A 21,591-nucleotide genomic window follows, 5' to 3' on the forward strand; every position below is an offset into this window, starting at 1 on the left:
CCAGTGTGCCACCATGCCGCCCACTCTGCTTATGTGTTTGTTAATCCATTTTAGATAATATCTGTTCAGGTTGAGACTATCTTTTTATATATTTATTCTGTGACTGCAACTTTATATCTTTAGAAATATTCCACTTTTCCTCGGCTGAAGCATTCTTGTATAACCTCCTCCAATCTGCTCGCTTTCAGTATTCCCTCATTTCATTGAACTTAGCTGTTTTAATTTATAAACTAGGAACCTCGTCTTATCATAGAAACATAGCATAAAAGGAGGTCATTCAGCCCATCATGTCTGTGCTGACCCTCTGAATGAGCTACAGACTGGATGTGGACACCAAGTTTAATTCCCCTTCCGTTTTCCCCAGAGCCCTGCAAATGCCTTCTTTTCAGATAAGGATCCAATTCAATCTTGAAAGCCTCAGTTAAACCTGCCTCCTCCACACTGTCCAGCAGTGCATTCCAGATCTTAACTACTTGTTGCATCAAATAATTTTTTCATCATGGATGCAAGAGTCCAGTTGAGGCTGAATTAGTGTTTTATACCACTTTAACATGACCTCCTTCCACCACTAAAAGTCCAGGATGCCATATGTTTTATTGACCTCTCTCACAACCTGTCCTGCCACTTGTAATGAATTATGTACATATATACCAGATCCTGCACCATTTTTAGAATTGTACCTTTTATTTTATATTGTCTCTCTGCATGCTTCCTAATAAAACAAATCACCTGATACTTCTCTGCATCTAACTGTAAATGCCACTTGTCTGCCCATTCCACCAACCTGTTTATGTCCTTTTGAAGTTTTACTCTATCCGCCTCATGGTTCACAATCGTCCATAATTTTTAATCAGTAAGGAAATCAAGGCTTATGGGAGTATGGTGGGAATATGGTGGGAAAGTGGAGTTGTGGATTACATCAGATCAGCCACGATTTCATGGAATGGCAGAGCAGAATCGATGGGCCAAATGGCTTTTATGTCTTATAGTTTCATACATATATCAGGAAGAGCAAGGATCCTAACACTGATTCCTAGGGAACTGCACTGCAAACCTTCTTCCAGTCTGAAAAAGAAGCATTAACCATGACTCTGTTTGCTGTCAATCAGCCAGTTTCTTATCCATGTTGCTACTGTCTCTTTAATTGCATGAAATCTAACTTTGCTCACAAGTCTGTTGTGTGGCACGGTAACAAATGATAGAACAATCATAGAATTCACAATGCGGAAGGAGGCCATTCAGCCCGTTGAGTCTGCACTGGCGCTTGGAAAGAGCACCCTACTTAAGCGCATACCTCCACCCTATCCCTGTAACCCCACCTAATCTTTTGAACACTAAGGGACAATTTAGCATGGCCAATCCACCTAACCTGCACATCTTTGGACTGGGAGGAAACCGGAGCACGAGGAGGAAACCTATACAGACACGGGGAGAAAGTGCAAACTCCACACAGACAGTCATCCAAGGCCGGAATTCAACCTGGGACCCTGGCTCTGTGAGGCAGCGGTGCTAACCACCATACCACCAGGCCAAATTCCTTTGGAATTCCATAGGGGCTGGTTTAGCACAGGGCTAAATAGCTGACTTTTAAAACAGACCAAGGCAGGCCAGCAGCGCAGTTCAATTCCCGTACCAGCCTCCCCGAACAGGCGCCGGAATGTGGCGACTAGGGGCTTTTCACAGTAACTTCATTTGAACCTACTTGTGACAATAAACGATTTTCATTTCATTTCATTATATACCACATCAACAGTATTATCCCCATCAACCCTCTCTGTTACTACTTTAAAAACCTCCAACAAATTAGTCAAACATGATTTGCCCTAAAACAAAAATCTGTGCTGGCTTTCCTTAATTAACCTGAATTTGCCCAAACGATTAAAAATTTTGTTCTGAATTATCAGTTCTAAAAGCTTCTCCATCGCCAAGGTTAAAGTCATTGTGCTGCAGTTGCTAGGTTTATCCTCAGACCCTTTTCTGAACAAGAATGTAACATGGTGGCATGGTGGCACAGTGATTAGCACCGCTATCTCACAGCTCCAGGGGCCCAGGTTCAACTCCAGCCTTGGGTGTCTGTTGTGTGGAGTTAGCACTTTGTAGGTTTCCTCCGGGTGCTCCTGTTTCCTCCCACAGTCGAACGATGTGCAGGTAGGTGGATTGACCATGCTAAATTGTTCTTTAGTGTCCAAAGGGTAGGTGGGGCTACGGAGATAGGTAGGGTGCTCTTTCAGAGGGTCGGTGCAGACTTTATAGGCCAGATGGCCTCCTTCTGCATTGCAGGAATTCTATGAGAATCTGCAATTATCCAGCCCTCTGGTATCAACCCCGAGTCCAAGAAAGACTGCAAGGTTAGGGTTAGTGCTTCCGCAATTTCCACCCTCACTTCCTTCAGCATCCTTGGATACCTCTCACCTGTTCTGGTGCCTTATGAACTAAACATACGGACAGCATATCCAATTCCTATTTGTCAATTCATATCTGAACTACCTCCTCTACCACCATGAAATGCACAGAAGCTTCTTCCTTGGTATGGACAGGTGCCAAAGTATTAATTAAATACCTCAGCTATGTCCTAGCCTCCATGCATTAATCCCCCTTTGATCCCTAATAAGTCACACTCTTTCCACCGTTCTAATATTTTAATGTCTATAGAAAACTTTAGGGTTCCCTTTTATGTCAGCTGCCAGTCTCTTCTCATACTCCCTCATTGTTTCTCTTCTTTGCTATTTTTTCAGTTTCCCCTCTGCACCTTCTGTATTTGAACAAAAGAACATAAGAACTAGGATAAAAGCAAATTACTGCGGATGCTGGAATCTGAAACAAAAGAGAAAATGCTGGAAAATCTCAGCAAGTCTGGCAGCATCTGTCGGGAGAGAAAAGAGCTAACGTTTCGAGTCCGATGACTCTTTGTCAAAGCATAAGAACTAGGAGTAGGATTAGGCAATTCAGCCTCTCGAGTCTGCTCTGCCGTTCAATACGATGATGGCTAATCTCACCTCGGCCTCATCTCTCCTTCCTGCCCGCTCCTCATATCCTTTCATCTCGGCACTAATTAAAAACCTATCCATCTCCTCAATAAATTTGCTTAATGGGGTCGAGAGTTCCACAGATTCACGATCCTTTGAGTGAACTGATTCCTCCTCATTTCTGTTTTAAATCTGCCACCCCTTAGCCAAAAACTATGGCCTCTCATTCTAGAATGTCCATCAAGGAGACACATCCACTCGACATCTACTTTGTAAATCCCATTTAGCATCTTGTATACCTCATTCTTCTAAACTCCAGTGAGTATACACTTAAACTGCTCAATCTATCTTTGTAAGATAAGTCCTCCATATCTAGAATCAATCTAGTGAACCTCCTCTGAAACACCTCCAATGTATTTACACCCTAGTGATGGTGACTGTTTTATTTTCCGCCTTTTCACCAATCTCTGTATCACCTGTTACTATTGGGATGGTACTAGTGTCCTCCACCATGAAAATCGAGGTAAAATATTGATTTAGTGCCTCTATGATATCTGTGTTCCCCATTATTAACTCCCCAGTCTTGTTCTCTAAGGGACCAACATTGACTTTAGCTACTCTCTTATTTTTTATATACTTATAGAAGCATTTGCTATCCGTTTTTATATTTTGCAATGTTTTTTTTCATTTGCCCCTTTTATTACAATTTTAGTAACCTTTGTTGGCTTTTGAAAGTTTCCCAATCTTCCAGCCTATTGCAATATGGTATGCCTTCTTGTTATCTTTAACCACTTTCCCTAGCCACAGATGCATTTCCCCCATCTTCCAATATTTCTTCCCGACTGGAATATATTTTAGTTGGGGGAAATTGAATATCTCCTTAAACGTTTACCTCTTTTCATCTTTCTGCCCAGTCCAATAGGGCCAAATCTGTCCTTATATCCATGTGATTACCCTGCTTTAACACAAGAAAACTAGAATGGGGTGCAAGTTTATTGCCCTCAAACTGAATTTGAAATTTAAGCATACAATAATCACTCTTCCCAAAGGATCCTTTACTACAAGATCATTAATTAATCCCATCTCATTACACAATACTAAATCCAAAATAGCCTCCCCCATGATTGATTCATCAACATATTGTTCCAAGAAATAATATCAAATACACTCTATGAACTCTCCTTCGAGGGCTGGACGGCAAGGTGGCACAGTGGCTAGTATTGTTGCGTCATATGAGAGTATCTTTAAGAAATGGGTGTTTATAAATGGGTGTGTATATAAATATCTGTAGTGAGAGTACCTTTAAGAAATGGGTGTTTATTACTGCAGTGATATCAGAGAGTGGGTGGAGCTGGGCTGTTTGTCAGCTTTTTACTTTCGTTTTAAGCTGTTTGCTGCAGGGTGTGTTTTAGTTTCATTTTCAGAGCTGGATAGCTGCAGTCACAGCCAGAAGGGGTATTAGTCTCTCTCTGTAATCTAAAAACTGTAAATCGATGGTTATTTAAAACTAATAACTGCTCTCAGTAGAGACTTTAACCTGACGTGCTTCTGTTTAAAGGGTTTTTTTTAAAAGTCTTATGGATGTTAAAAGGGCAGCTTAAGGATTACTTAGTGTTATATTCTTTGGGGGTTATATTTGAATTGATGGTTGCTAAGATGTTCACTGTTTGTTTTAAAAAGGTTAACTTGAGTTCATAGAATAAACATTGTTTTGCTTTAAAAAATACTTTTCCATTTCTGTTGTACCACACCTGCAGAGTGGGCGGTGTGCTCCCCATATTACAATCTATTAAAGGTTGTGGGTCAGGTGAACTCCATGATACACTTTGGGGTTCTCTAAACCCTGGACCATAACAAATGCCTCACAGCTCCAGGGTCCCGGGTTCAGTTCCAGCCTCGGTGACTGTGTGGAGTTTGCACTGTCTCCCTGTGTCTGCAAGGGCTTCCTCCGGGTGCTCTGGTTTCCTCCCACAGTCCAAAGGTGTGCAGGCTAGGTGAATTGGCCACGATAAATTGCCCTTCAGTATCAAAAAGGTTAGGTGGGGTTACTGGGTTATGGGGATAGGGTGGAGGTGTGGGCTTAAGTAGGGTGTTCTTTCCAATGGACTCGATGGGCCGAATGGCCTCCTTCTGCACTGTAGGGATTCTAGGATTCTATAATACCCTCGTCAATTTGATTAATCCAGTCTACATGCATATTAAATCACCCATGATTACTGTGATCCTGTCTTACCTCCAGTCTGTGTTGTTTATACTGAGTGGTTGATACTGTGGTGGCCTACTATGGAACTTCTCACCAGGGACCTCTTTCCTTTGTTATTTCTTATTTCCACCCAGATTGATTCCACATCTTGATTTCCAGTGCCAATATAATTTCCACTGCAGCACTGATCTCTTCCTTCACTAACAAAGCCAAACCACCTCCTCTTCATTTCTGTCTGTCCTTCCAAACACCGAGTACCCTTGGATATTCAACTCCCAGACCTGGGGCGAGATTCTCGGCCCCGCCGTGCCACATTTCCGCTCCGACCAGCCGGTGGGATTCTCCATTATGCCGTCCAGTCAATGGGGTTTCCCATTGTGGGGCAGCCCCACACCGTTGGGAAACCCTCAGGTGCCGGTATAGATTAAGAAGGCAAATGGAATTTTGTCCTTCATTGCTAGAGGGATGGAGTTTAAGACTAGGGAGGTTATGCTGCAATTGTATAAGGTGTTAGTGAGGCCACACCTGGAGTATTGTGTTCAGTTTTGGTCTTGTAGCCACTTAAAATGGCTAACTCCCGATTAGAATGGCCAAACCCCGATTTAAAATGGCGAACGGAAGAGGCTGATGGGAAAATCAGCCAACAGGACTCAAACAGACAGCTGCAGGTAAAACAGAGTATTTGCTTCTGGGGAAGCCAGACCGAATCGATACCTGCAGCCATCAACATCACAACACCCCAGCCATCTGCATATTAATCAGCCATCCCCGGGAACAATTGCTACAAATTAGCAACACAAAGCCGACCCGGACCATTCGGCGCCAGCAGGAGCTGACACAAAGAGAGGTAAACGACCACCCTTCGATCAAGGAATCGCTCCAGTATTGGAGAACATCGAACCAAGTGATTGGGACCAAGTCCAATCACTTGGAACCAGGTACAAGATCCGCCCTGAGAGGCGGGAAGCCCCTGGGGACTATAAGAATAGGGGCCAAGTTCAACTCGACCCTTCTTCTCCTGTCCGCACCCTTCGAGACCCTTCTGCAAGATAACGTAAGTTTTACTCCAACGATCGCTACCAGATAGACACTCCTGACTATCGACCTGTACCAGCTTTTGAATCCCACAGGCTCAGAACCCATTCGAAAGGCCATTCGTTTCCCTGACCTGGTGGGCCATTTCCAAAGATAAGTATTGGCCTGTTAGTTGTAGGAAGTAGTTTAGCAGTAGATTTAATGTATAAATATTAATTGCTGTATATAATAAATGAACGTTGATTTAACTCTTTCTAAGCGGTATGTTGGATTATTAATCATTACTCGGACTTTAACCACGTGGCGGTATCAGAAAGATAGCTGGCGACTCATGAGCAAAGGTGACAGAATAAGAATAAGTAAACTAAGGCTAAAACGAGCAACAGTCTCCTTACTTGAGCAAGGACGTACTGGCACTGGAGGGTGTGCAGAGGAGATTCACTAGGTTAATCCCAGAGTTGAAGGGGTTGGATTACGAGGGGAGGTTGAGCAGACTGTGACTGTACTTGTTGGAATTTAGAAGGATGAGGGGGGATCTTATAGAAACATATAAAATTATGAAGGGAATAGATAGGATAGACGCAGGCAGTTTGTTTCCACTGGCGGGTGAAAGCAGAACTAGGGGGCATAGCCTCAAAATAAGGGGAAGTAGATTTAGGACTGAGTTTAGGAGGAACTTCTTCACCCAAAGGGTTGTGAATCTATGGAATTCCTTGCCCAGTGAAGCAGTGGAGGCTCCTTCATTAAATGTTTTTAAGATAGATAGTTTTTTGAAGAATAAAGGGATTAAGGGTTATGGTGTTCGGGCCGGAAAGTGGAGCTGAGTCCACAAAAGATCAGCCATGATCTCATTGAATGGCGGAGCAGGCTCGAGGGGCCAGATGGCCTACTCCTGCTCCTAGTTCTTATGTTCTTAATAACGGAAAATCCTGGCAGCGGAGAATCCCGGCCCTGGTCTCCTTGCAACCATATCACAATAATCACCAAAAAAATAATCATACCCCTTTGTCTCTATTTATGCTGTTAACTCATTAATTTTGTTCAGTATTCTATGTGCATTCAGACCCAAAGCCTTTAGGTTTGTCTTATTATTAATTTTCCCTACTCTTGTATGATTCCCTGGTGTAATGTGACGCACACACTCAGTCCCTTCCTTACATGAACTGGTAACAATTAGCCTGATCATTAACCTGTACTCCGACCTTCTCCTTACAGCCTATTTTACACTTTAAAAAATTTCCATGCAGCTGAACCCTCCCCCGATTTGGCCTGGTTCTCAGTTGTATTATCCATCTGATACCTATCATAAGGACAATTTTTCTTCTTTATCTTGATTTCTATCTATTTTGTCATCCAAGAATCTTTGGATTCATCCAAGAACCTTTGGGATGAATTACTGATCTTGTAGTAAAGGATCCTCTGGGGAAGAGTGATCATTGCATGCTTAAATTTCAAATTCAGGTTCAAAAACAGCTTCTTCTCCGCTGTTACCAGATTCCTGAATGACCCTCTTATGGACTGAACTGATCTCTTCACACATCTTCTCTACTGAGTTGTACTATACTCCGTATGCTTCACCAGATGTCTGTGTCTATGTATTTACATTGTATATCTATCGTATGTCCTATGTTTTTTCATGCATGGAATGATCTGTTTGGACTGTATGCAGAACAATACTTTTCACTGTACCTCGGTTCACATGACAAATCAAATCAGATTTGTTTACCATACATTTCTCCTTTGTGGGAATATATCTTGACTGTACTTGAACTTTGCACAATTAAAGATTTTTCTCACTCAAGGGGCCGATGAACACATTTCAGAAAGATGATTCTCCAACCCCGCCGGTGGTCAGGGTCTGCCATTTCCTGTGGTGTCCAAACCCTTGCAAATGTCAGTCAAGACAAACTGCCTCTTGCTGTTTTCGTGATACTCACATTGTGCGTGATACCTCCCAGGAAAGAAATGTTCTCACACACACAATTCCTTTTTCTTCATAGAATGATTTATCTCACTGTTTCTGTTGTCCTGGGAGTTAATGATGTACCTTTGGTGTTGATGTGGATATTTTCACCATTCCGCTGAATAGAAAGTGATAGCTGGCCTGTCGGGAAAGATGTCATTGGCCCCGAGGGACTAATAAAAATCTGCTGGCAATAAAGTGAGTGTAGAGCTGGAGATGTCGTGGATGTTTCATGTTTCAGGGGAATGGGGAGGTGGTGTCCAGAGCAGCACAGGGCCAGATTTGCCTCATGGCTCCTACAGGATCACTGCGGCTGCATCTAGCCCGATTAACAAAAATCTTTTGTTGAAGTGACCTTGTGGTGTAACCTGCCAGGAACAAGCTAAATTATCATCAGAGTCCTATGTGCATCACTTGAGCCCCCAATTTTCATTTATTAGTCAGCCTCCTGCTAGGCTCCCCATCAGCTGCTAAGAGCAGCAGCTAGAAAAGTAGTAAAATGTGAGAGTGTATCTAGAAATTGAACCATTTGCTTTGAACTGCTGTCCTTCTCCATTCCCATCAATTTTTGCCTGATAGCCCTTATGTGAAGCAACATGGAACATGTGTCCGACATTGAAGGTGCTACATAAATGCAACTTGTTGTTGTTGGGCAGGGAAGGTCAACATTTTCCAGTATCTTGTCTGAAGACTACATCCATTATATTCCACCTTCATTATTTCTGGTGTTGCCAATTGCTGGCCTTTTCCCATTGCTGCACAGTCTCGAGTTCGGGCTTTTTGTTTCCACTGCCTCTGGTGTTCATATATACACATGTTACTACATACACTTACTGTCTTCAAATCCTCCAGTGTGTGCTCATTCCTGATCTCTGACTCAAGTATGAGGCCGGCAGCCTTTTGAGTGTTCGATCAAAGTGGCTGTTCATCGTGTCAGGTCGACAGGTCACTCGGTGTTGGGAAATCCCAGTCAAGCAAGCGCCTGTCCTTGTGTGACCTACAAGAATTTCTTCACATTTTTTTGCTTTTTACCTCCCTAGGGTAGTGAGTCTGATTGTTACAACAGCTCCACTGCCATCAAATTGAAATCAGCACAGGCTGGGTAACCTACTGGCAAATTGCTGATTGCAGGAATTGTACTTACCCACAAAACCATCAGAAGAGCCTACCGTGAGAGGGGGAGGGGGGGTTAAGGACATATTTAGTCTGCATTCTAAATACATTCAGAAAACCTGCTTATTATTACTGATTAACACGGACGGATTCTGCTCAGTGCTGTATTAAACTGACTGCCACAACCGTTATTTGTCAAACAAGTTGGAAATTTAAAGAAAGCAGGAGAGAGATAATTGATCTGCAGAGATCCCAGTGGCCCTTCAGACAGACACCGTGAAATGAGTGGACCAGAGAGCCACAGAGGGCAGCGCTAGGTATTTACCCCTAAGGACCTAGATAAAGTGCTGGAAAAGTTCTAATTCTCATCCTGGGTTCACCATTACATACCTGCCTCCAGTCAAAAAATAAACCGGTCTTCGCTATATTCTATTTTCTGTCCCTTAGCCAATTTTATTTCCCTCCTGCCACTATGGCACGCTGGCACAGTGGTTAGCACTGTTGCCTCACAGCACTAGGATCCCAGGTTCGATTCCGGCCTTGGGTGACTGTGTTGAGTTTGCACATTCTCCCTGTGTATGCGTGAGTTTCCTCCAGGTGCTCCAGTTTCCTCCCACAATCCAAAGATGTTCAAGTTAGGTGCATTGGCTATGCTACATTGCCCCTTAGTGTCCAAAGATATGCAGGTTCGGTGGAGTTATGGGAATAGGGTGGGGGAGTGGGCCGAGGTAGGCTGCTCTTTCAGAGGGTCGGTGTAGACTCGAGAATCCGAAAGGCCTCATTCTGCACTGTAGGGAGCCTAAGGTTCTATGATTCTCTGGTCTTTAATTTCTCAACCAGGACTATCATGTACCTGATGCACTAAGCGTCAAGAACCACAAAGACATGTGAGACTTTAACTAAGGCTTTAATATACTACATGGGAGGCTTACCCGACACAGACAACCCCAGACAGAATGGGGCCGGTCCCAGAAGAGGGTTCTTATACGTAACTCCCGGGGGAGTGGCTAAGGCGGAGCTCTCCCTGGCCAGGTCAGGTTACCTACCGGTAACCGAACCTCTACAGAGCTACAGTACAATACACAGTATTACAGGGCCACGTTACACACAACTATTATATACTATGTACAATGGTAGGGGAGTACAGTGGTGTATCACCACAGTACCACTTTATCAAATGTAACCACGACTGTAGTGTGATAAGCAAGGTTCTGTAAACAGCAACGAGGCACCAATGAGATAACCTGGTTTAGAAAGTGTTGGATGATTGTTGGTCATGATAACAGGAGTCCTCTCCCTGCTCTTTGTTTAAACATGGGATTTTTTTACTTTCACCTGAACGGGCAGACAGAATCTCAATTTCACATCTCACCTGTAAGTCGTCATCTGGAAAATGCAGGGGATCCTCCCTGCTGCAGTGAAGTGCCAGTCTTGATTACATTCACAACTTCTGGAGGAGGACATGGCCTTATGAGCCTCTGAATTGGTAAGAATGCCCAAACCAACACACATCACTAATTAAAGTGTCATTCCTTTCATTTAAAAACATTTTCTCGGCCTTTCAAAGGTCTAAAAGGATGCTCCTGATCTGAACCGGCTCTCAAGGGAACGATTGACCATAAGACATAGGAGCAGAATTAGGGCACTCGGCCCATCGAGTCTGCTCTGCCATTCAATCATGGCTGATATTTTCTCATTCCCATTCTCTGCCTTCTCCCCATAACCCCTGATCTCCTTATTAATCAAGAACCTATCTATCTCTGTCTTAAAGACACTCAGTGATTTGGCCTCCACAGCCTTCTGCGGCAAAGAGTTCCACAGATTCACCACCCTCTGGCTGAAGAAATTCCTCCTCATCCCTGTTTTAAAGGATCGTCCCTTTAGTCTGAGATGGTGTCCTCTGCTTCTAGTTTTTCCTACAAGTGGAAACATCCTCTCCACGTCCACTCTATCCAGGCCTCACAGTATCTTGTAAGTTTCAATAAGATCCCTTCTCATCCTTCTAAACTCCAACGAGTTTAATCCAGAGTCCTCAAATGTTCCTTATACTACAAGTTCTTCATTCCAGGGATCATTCTTGTGAACCTCCTCTGGACCCTTTCCAAGGCCAGCACATCCTTCCTTAGATACGGGGCCCAAAACTGCTCACAATACTCCAAATGAGGTCTGACCAGAGCCTTATACAGCCTCAGAAGTACATCCCTAGTCTTGTATTCTAGCCCTCTTGACATGAATGCTAACATTGCATTTGCCTTCTTAACTGACAACTGAAAATGCACATTAACCTTAAGAGAATCGTGAACAAGGACTCCCAAGTCCCTTTGTGCTTCTGATTTCCTAAGCATTTCCCCATTTAGAAAATAGTCTATGCCTAAATTCCTCTTTCCAAAGTGTATAACCTCACACTTTTCCACATTGTATTTCATTTGCCACTTCATTGCCCACTCTCCTAGCTTGTCCAAATCCTTCTGCAGCCTCCTTGCTTCCTCAATACTACCTGCCCATCTACAGATCTTTGTATCATCTGCAAACTTAGCAACAGTGCCTTCAGTTCCTTCTTCCAGATCATTGATAAGAAGCAAACTGCTACTCTGTGGAGATGGAGGGAATGTTCATGAGGAATAGGCCCTCAGAAGCAGTGGAGCGATAGGACCAAGTTCTCTGACAACTCAGTGCCAACAATTTGCTTTGCTCTTACTAGATTCAAACAGCCCAAAACGAAAGAGGGGCAAAAGTCTTTTACAGGCAGCTTTTTTGTTCAGCATTAATCCCAAACGGTCAGTTAATAAAAAAAAGTTTTCCTCACTGTAATTTCAACATTTTACCAGCTGTTGCATCAGCTAGTCTAATTGCCAAGGCCACAGATTCAGTTCCCTGCGCATCACAGTGTGCTTCACATTTCATCGTTGCCAAGGTTACAATGTGCGGGATCTGTCAACAGATGCGGACTGTGTTTTCTCAGACTTACAATTGTTCCCGCTGACGTAATGAATAATATTGGCCCTAAATATGCGGTCAATGTTGAATAATTGGCACTCATGATTCATTACACTTCCAGCCACTCACAGGCCCCTTCTGCGTTTTGGTATGATAACTTTCAATAATTAGAGATCCATTTCCACACAGCGGGGGATCTTGAACCAGCATGCTCATGGCAGGCAACAGTGTGTTCCTTCAACTAATCAGATTGAATGCTCATTACTGAGCCACATGGGTCTAAATTAGGAAGTGCAAATTAGAATATTTAATTCAATGTAAAATCATGCACAGAAAGTGAAATTAAGAGAGGGAAAGAAAAAATGGGAAGGAGAGAAAACAAAGAGACAAAAAGAAAAGATAAAAACAGTTTCATTTCCTCTTTTTAAATCTCCAACAATAATTAAAATTTGATGGAATGAGACTCTATATTTGAACAAACTTTAGTTTTGAATATCAGGGAAATTGTTTGGTAGTAATTATCACTTGTGCCATCAAAAATTCACGTGTACTTGAATGGACAAATCCTAACTTTTTCTCCTGTGTTTAGTGGGTAATTAGTGAGTGATTACTTCAACTTCACAGCCATCATGTTCTTAAATGTTAAGTAGGGTAAATTGGAGACCAACATCCTGATTTCTTTATTCATGTGCAGAGTCAACAGGTTTCTGTCTGATCTGTTCCAGAATAACGGTGAATGCTGATAGGATTATCATTATTCCTACCTCAAAGTCCAGGCCAATGTGCAAACTTCGAGGCTTAATTTACCATCCTGAGATGGGATGTGGCATTGTGAAGGGGTGGGGCATTGAAAGCCACGAGCCCCACCTAATGATGCCTGTCCTTCCAGCATTCACCTGTAGGACACCAATCTGTCGGGAACTTCACTGTAAATCTTCCTTCAGTCAGGAGAATATTCACCACTACTCTGTTTCCTACCACTCCATCAATTATTATCCAAGGTGCTACTACTGTCCCTTTCATTCTAATTTTTCCTCACAATCCCACATTATCTAATGTCTTTTGGAAGCCCATGTTCACCACAAGAACCACAAGAACCCCATCCACCCTCTCTGTCGCCTCATAAAAGAGCTCAAGCAAGTTGGTTGAATAGAATTTGCCCTCAACAAGTCCCTTAATTGGTCTGAATTTGCGGTTACTTCTTTTCCCAAATTAGTATTTCTAAAAGCTTCTCCACAAATATGTTCAAACTGACTGGCCTGCATCCGTTTTTGAACAAAAGTGTGACATTTGCAAACGTCCTGACCTCTGACACCACCTCTACATCCAACAAGGATTGAAAGATTATGCTTCATGTCTTTGCATTTTCTACCTTTACTTCCCTCAGTGTCCCTGAATGCACCTCATCCAGGCCTGATATTTATCAACTTTAAACACAGCCAACCAATCACATACCCTCTCTTGCCCATAAAATGTCTCAACTCCTCTTTACTGTGACTTCTTCCTTGGTGAAGACAGATGCAATGTATTCCTTTGTACCTCAGCTGCACACCCTGCCTCCAGTTATAAATTCTCATTTAGATCCATAACCAGCCCCACATCTGCTTTAACCACCTTTCACTATTCATATTCCAGCAGAGGGCATTTCGTTTTGTTTTTATATGAGCTGTCACTCCCTCTCATAGTCTTTCTTTGCTTCCACTATCTACTTTTTCACTTCACCTCTAAATGCTTTATATTGAGCCATGTTCTTAATTGGAATATTCTCCCAACATCTGCTTCATGTTACTCTCTATCTCTTCTGTCATCCACTGAGCTATGGATTTGTTTACACTGCCTTTCGTCCTCCTGGAAATTAACTTTAACCGCACTCAAATTATCTCCTTTTCAGAGACAGCCGTTGTTCCTTTATAGTTATACCAGCCAATCTTTGATCCCAATTCATCTGGGCCATATGTTTTCTCATCCCATTGAAGTTTCCTTTCTCTGAACTAATGGCTCTTTCTCTGGATTACTCCTTGTTTTTTTACCATAGATAACCTAAACTTTATGATACAATGATCACTGTTCCCTAAATGTCATCTTCCATCGGGCAGGAGATTCAAAAGTCTGGGAACACGCATGAACAGACTCAAAAACAGCTTCTTCCCCACTGTTACCAGACTCCTAAACGACCCTCTTATGATCTGACGTCATTAACACTACACCCTGTATGCTTCACCCGATGCCGGTGTTTATGTAGTTACATTGTGTATCTTATGTTGCCTTATTATGTATTTTCTTTTATTTCCTTTTCTTTTCATGTACTTAATGATCTGTTGAGCTGCTCGCAGAAAAATACTTTTCACTGTACCTTGGTACACGTGACAATAAACAAATCCAACAAATCCAATCCAAATGTCCCCCGACTGGTACTTTTCAGTAGAACTGCCACAGTCACTGGAACTAGATCTAGCAATGCCTCCTATCTTGTTGGACTGGATATATTGATGTAGAATATTTTCCTGAGCGCACTCTGGAAACTAATACCCTACTCTGCCCTTAGCACAATGATTATTCCATCCCAAATTAAGATAATTAAAGTCCCCTGTTTTAACTACTCTATCGTTCTTGCACCTCCCCATAATTTCCTTGCAATTTTCTTCCTCCAAACCTTGCCCAGAAGTTAGTGGCCTATAGAATACATTGAGCAATGTAATGATAGCTCTAGGGTGGAATTCTCCGTCCACTGGTGCGGAATGCCCCCACTGGCAACAAGATTCTCCATCCCGCCAGCCGGCCAATGAGCTTCCCCATTGTGGGGAGCCCCGTGCCATCAGGAAGTCCCCGTGGGTGCGCTGCCGGTGCAACGGAGAATCCCGCCAGCGGTGAATCCAGCCCGTGTTGTTTCTTATCTCCAACCAAATAGATTATGTCCTTGATCTCTCTAAGTCATACTCTGTCTCTCCAGCACTGTAATAGCCTCCTCAATCAATACTGCCACCTCACTTTCTTTCTTTCCTCCCTTATCTTTCCTGAACGCCTTGGGCAGGTGGGTAACTTGAAATAGGATGTTTTGGTAAATAGTGATCTGAAATGTGTGACTTCCAATCTGCTGTGTTTGGCTTTCCCTCCATTTTCTTTCCTCTAATGGCAAGAATTGGATGAGGGCATGGGAATCTGTATCCGACCCATCATTCGATCCCTTGTATCTAAGAATGTCTAATACCCAGTCCTACCCTTCTAGTAGCCAGGCCTTCATTATTGCCGCAATGACATATTTCCAATTGGCAGCAGCTCACAACCTTATTTGCCTCAATTTGCGTATTCACATGTAATTTAGACCTTATTACATTCCCTCTTAGTATGAATCCACTAATAGCTTAATACATCTTACTCTAGTGACATCTGTCACTCAGAAATTGCAATGTAACTTGGTTTTCCTCCTAATATTATCTTTTGGTCACCACAGCCCTGGTTTCAACCCTCTCCAGCACTAGCAAACCCATCGGGCAAAGACATTAGTTCCAGCTCTGTTCAGGCGTACCCTGTCAGGCCTGTACAGGTCCCATCTCCCCCAGAACTGATCTTAATGTCCCAGAGTTCTAAAGCCACCATCTTACACGAACTTTCCAGCCATGCATTTAGCCTCCTATTTCTATGCGCACTGTGCCTGGTACCAGGAGTGACCCAGAGATTACTACCTCTGTGGTCTGGCCTGCTAGTTTCTTTCCGAGCTCCCTAAACTCTGCATGCAAGACCATATCCCTCTTTCTACCTATTTTGTCGGTACTGATGTGGGACCACAATCTCTAGCCATTCACCCTCTCTTCTTCCGAATGCGCAACAGCTAGTTGGTAACATTCTTGATCCAGGGACCAGGGAGGTAACATATGGGGCAACATGGTGGCTCAGTGGTTAGCACTGCTGCCTCAAAACGCCAGAGACCCACTGTAGCACCGTCAATATGACGCGAGACAGGTTGAGGTAATGTCAATTGAAGGCTTTATTAAGCATGTTTCCAGAACGCAACTGCTGAGGGAAATGGAGGGAAAAACTGGGTTCTTATACCGGCATTTCTGGGTGGAGTCCAGTAGGTGGCAGATCCTATCAGGACCTGGCATCCCTCCACCAACAGCCTGTCGACACGTGGTGTACCGTATTACCCCTAATACATACCACCACACCCACGTTTGATTCCGACCTCGGGTGGCTGACTGTTTGGAGTTTGCACGTTCTTCCCGTGTCTGCATGGATTTCCTCCGGGTGCTCCGGTTTCCTCTCACAGTCCAAAGATGTGCAGGTTAGGTGGATTAGCCATGCTAAATTGCCCCTAGGTGGGGTTACGGGGATGGGGCCTGGGTAGGGTGCTCTTTCCGTGAGTCGGTGCAGATTCATTGGGCTGAATGGCCTCCTTGCACTGTACGGTTCTAGATCACATCCTGGATCCACATTGCGGCCACATCAATGCCTCCCTGTTCGTTCTGCTGTCAAATCCCCAATCATTATTGCTTTTCCAGCCTTCTTGCTACCCACTGAAGAGTTGAGCCTCCCCATGGTGCTATGGCTTCACTCCCTAGATGAACAATTACTTGCTGCTGCAAACAGAATTCAACGCTGGTTGGAGACTGGGATGCACTCTGGGCACTCCCTGCCTGCATCTACTCAACTGCCCCCGCACCCCCCCCCCCCCCCCTTACCCTCCCGCCCTCCCAATTCACAGGGAAGGCCAAACACAGCAGGGGGACATTTGAACTTAGCGCTGAGGTCAAACAGACCCACTTTTGGTGGTTGGGAGGGTTGTTTTTTCTGACGAGAGGGGGCTGACACAGCTGTGAAGAGAGGGACCGATCAAGAGTTCCATAGAGAATGAAGCAGCAGAATTAAAATTGGAGATGAGGGCACAGATGGGTAGATTGGTAGCTGCATTAATGTTATGGCTAATGGAGGATCAAAGACTAAATAGTTGTGATTTTGAAAGTGCAGTTGAAAGTGAGTTGGCGTGAGAGTTTTTTCGAGCGACAGCTACAGACGTTGAGGTGGAAAGCAGGGTGTGGAAGGTGGAGAGTGGTACTGAAAGTGATGGGCTCAGGTTCAGAGCAACAGCCAAAGTAGACATGCAAATAGATAATAATAATCTGTATTAGTGTCGCAAGTAGGCTTACATTAACGCTGCAATGCAGTCAGTGAAAAGCCCCTAGTCCCCACACTCCGGCGCCTGTTTGGGTACACAGAGGGAGAATTCAGAATGTCCAAATTACCTAACAGCATGTCTTTCGTGGCTTGTGGGAGGAAACCGGAGCACCCAGAGAAAACTCGCAGACACGGGGAGCACGTGCAGGCGCCGCACAGACAGTGACCCAAGCCGGGAATCGAACCCGGGTCCCTGGCACTGTGAAGAAACAGTGCTAACCACTGTGCTACTGGACATGAGGAGAAGTTAAATTACCTTGTGTAGCATTCATTAGAATGCAAATATCCTAATTGTGAATGGGGAATAGAGAGGAGACAACAGGAGAGAGTCTAAAGTTAAAATAATTTTTACTGTAGCGGGTCAAAGATCACGTAAGATGTGTAAAGTCAGTCTGGGGAAGTGTGGCGGGCAGGTAATGTCCAGAAATTATTTGAAGGGTTGAGTAACAGCAGCCACTGAATGAGGATCCAGGACACAAGCAGAATCAATCATTGGGCAGAATGATAACGTCAAAGTCAAGGGTCACAGTATGATCCAGAAGCAGTAGGGAGATGTACCTCGCCCCTGGACAGAGTAGCTCTGGCCTGCAGGATGCAGACAACATGTGAAGCTGAAAGACCAGCTGACACACAGATTCAGCAGGGGACTGAGTCTCTCAAACCCTCGATCGCAGCGGCAGTGGGGGAAGAGCTAAAGCCGATTGTAGTATCAGGGTCTGGCGCAAAAAGGCTTAACGTGGGATTGAGTTCAGTACTGCTCACACATGGATATAAGAGGACACATGATCCTCGGGGTCAGTGTAGTGTTAAACAGAGCCATGTGTAGAAGCAAGCATGGAGACAGCTCCTAGTTTGGACCTTGACTGTACGTAATTATAATTTCTAGTAATTAATAAACACTTACTGCTGAACTACCCAAGACTACCAATACCTCAATAATACTTACTGTGTTCCGCCAAACAGCTTACAAAATTGAGCAAAGTTACTTTAAAATATAAAAGCCACAGAACAGGAGAACAGAGACACAGTAGCTGAAAGTATTCTTGTGTAGTCCAGAGCAGAATCGTGATCCAGATGTCGAGAGAATCGAGGAAGGGAAAGCCAAAACTCAAGAAACGACCCATCGTGCAAAGCAATGAGCAGATCTGGCCAGATCAAGGACAGTGGCAGGTACATTAATAATTAACTTGACATCGAGGATAAAATGCATCTACTATTGGAGCTTGGTGAACTTAAAACAGTGCAATAGGGATCTAGGGGGAAAGGCATGGCAACTGTTCCAAAGATAGGTTCATAATGAGGTGCTTCCTCAAGAGCTGACAGGCCAGGAGCCATCTTGGAAAAAATGATGACCGTGGATCTGGTGGGTTTTTGTTAAACCCCCGCTGAAACGTAGGAAAAAGACCATGGTTGCTATTGTCCTGGAAATCACATCATACAATTACGTTGTTGACTAATCATAGCTAGGTCACCCAAGTCCTTCAGTGAAAGAGATCCGTCACGCCTAATCTGGTGTGGGCCTACACATTACTCCAATCCAAAACCATGGGTTTGATTCAATTCCTGCTCGGTAAAGGTAGGTTAATAAACATGGCCTTGCAGGCAGCCATTTCCTGAAAGTAACTAACATCACAAACTGTGTGGAAGAACCTAAAAAGATGGAGTTTGGAAGTTTTTCTATATTCCAATTAACTGGTACTGGGTTCTCCGGCTCAAAAATTCTTCCAGACGTAAAAGGCGAGATTTTCCAGTCCCACTTGCTGCCGGTATCCAGCCTCGGCGAAAGGCAATGGACCCTTGGCTGGGCCACCAAACGTCTCGCAACTGGGCCGAAAAATCCCAGTCAAAGTTCATGGATATGTGGCCCTGTCGGCTAAAGTGGCTAAATTTATTGCACATGTTTTCTATTTCATTACATTAGGCATAATCTGATAAATATCCTCTGGAGTCAAATACCAAGCTTATCTTCAAAAGCGAAGCGTCCAAAGTAATTTTCTTGTTGATGGAAATGTATACTTCAGAGGTGTATTCAGACCCGATTAATGTCTCGGTGATAAACATGTGAAGAGAAACCGGTCCAAAACAGCTTTCCTGAGCTGCGTGGTTTTCAGCAAACACTGCACCGTTCAATACACTGCATGATTTTGTCTTAACCATTCTTTTTCTATAAATTACATTGGTTTTGTAACCTCTATAACCACTCTGTTACTGCCCACATTCTCCAGGAATACCAAATCTGCTCGGCACCAGGCAATACTATCCGTTTCCACACAGCATGCTGTCACTAATTTATCACCCTTAATAAATTAATATCAATCGATAAATAGTATGCACAGCTTGTTGGTAAGTCTCTGGCGGGAACCTTATATTCTTCACCAAATCCACAATGTTGGGTTTCCACTAAGCCTGTAATTCACTATTATGCAATGACACTCAGAAAGTGAGAAAAATATCACTCCCAGATTTGACTACCACCTGTAATGGTTGATATTCCATCGATATATTTCAATGATAGACACCTCAGAGAGAAAGGGACTGAAGGATGTGGATAGGATGAGATGACGTCAAGTTGGGAGAGGCTTGTATCGAGCATAAAATGTGGCAAATACCAGTTAGGCTCACTGGTTGATTTCTGTGCTGTGTCAGTGTGTCACATTTCACTCGTCGAGTCCAAATTACTGCGGCAATGTACACTTGGAGCCATGGATAGTGATGGGTTCCAAAATCCTTTCCATCACACGGATGACCAGGAATCTCTCTCCCTCTTACTGCCTGCTATTGGCATGTGTTGAAAGGATTTGGGGGCGGCACGGTAGCACTGTGGTTAGCACTGCTGCATCACAGCGGCAGGGACTCCGATTCAATTCCGGCCTTGGGTGATTGTGTGGTGTTTGGACGTTCTCCCTGTGCCTGCGTGGGTTTCCTCCGGGTGCTCCAGTTTCCTCCCACAGTGAAAAGATGTGCAAATTAGCTGGATTGGCCATGCTAAGTTTCCCCTATTGCACGAGACCCACAAGAAGATCGGTGTCCCCCTTGGTCTCGTGGGGGTTATAACAGACCCGAACCGAGAGCACATGCTCAGAGTCAGGGACGCGACCCACTGCCCCACAAGAACCCCTCTTGCTGCGTTGCACATTTATGCGATTCCAAATTCCTATGGTGAATCCAGTTTGGACAAGCTACAAACGTGTAGGGCCAACACGCTAGCACAGTGGTTAGCACTGCGGCCTCACAGCGTCAGGGACCCGGGTTCAATTCCGGCTTTGGATGACAGTCTATGTGGAGTTTGCACTTTCTCCCCATGTCTGCATGGGTTTCCTCCCACAGTCCAAAGATGTGTAGGTTAGGTGGATTGGCCATGCTAAATTGCCCCTTAGAGGTTAGGTGGGGTTACGGGCATAGGGCAGAGTGGGCCGCTCTTTCGGAGGGCCGGTGCAGACTTGATGGACCAAATGGCCTCCTTCTGCACTGTAGGGATTCTATAAAGTAAGGCTGGTGCTGTGTCTGAATTTTAATATAAAATGTCTGAAGATTAAATACACAAAGACATTGAAAATAAATGGGATATTTATGAATGGATTATTAAAGCCACTGAGGTGATTTATGCCCTCACCATGAAGGCAGGAAATTAAAAATTACACCAATACCAACACCAGAAACCATATTCCCTCCACACCAGGCAGCAATTAAAAACACGACTTTTCACATCTGACATTTATCCATGTTTATGAATTATATCAGGAATCTATTATCTTTCAATTAGAAACACATGTATTTACACTAATCATGAAGAATTGTGTCAGAGCTACATGTTGAATGTGAGGGTTTTCTGTCGATGCTCTGTATTTACTAAAAGGCTATTGGAATTACTTGGTGAGCTTTATTCATAGAATAGAATCAGAGAGTTCCGACAGTGTAAAAGGAGGACATTCAGCCCATCGAGTCTGCACCGACCCTCCAAAAGAGCACCCTACCTAGCCCCACAGCCCCACCCTATCCCCGTAACCCCATCTCACCTGCGCATCTTTGTAAGCTTCAGTGTGGCCAATCCACCTAACCTGCACATCTTTGGACTATGGGAGGAAACCGGAGCACCGGTTTCCTTCCGTGTCCACGCAGACACGGGAAGAACGTGCAAACTCCACACTGACAGTCACCCAAGCCGGGAATCGAACCCGGGGCCCCGGTGCTGTGAGGCAGCA

At 44.1% G+C, this 21,591-nt stretch overlaps 1 protein-coding gene across 2 annotated transcripts in view; it reads right to left on the minus strand.

Moving 5' to 3' along the window:
• LOC140392850 (ephrin type-A receptor 8-like) overlaps positions 1-21,591 on the minus strand; it is a 504,074-nt gene that overhangs the window by 446,295 nt on the left and 36,188 nt on the right. The window lies entirely within an intron of this gene.

This window comes from Scyliorhinus torazame, chromosome 16 (genome assembly GCF_047496885.1).
Source record: "Scyliorhinus torazame isolate Kashiwa2021f chromosome 16, sScyTor2.1, whole genome shotgun sequence".
In the NCBI taxonomy this organism is placed as follows: Eukaryota; Metazoa; Chordata; class Chondrichthyes; order Carcharhiniformes; family Scyliorhinidae; genus Scyliorhinus; species Scyliorhinus torazame.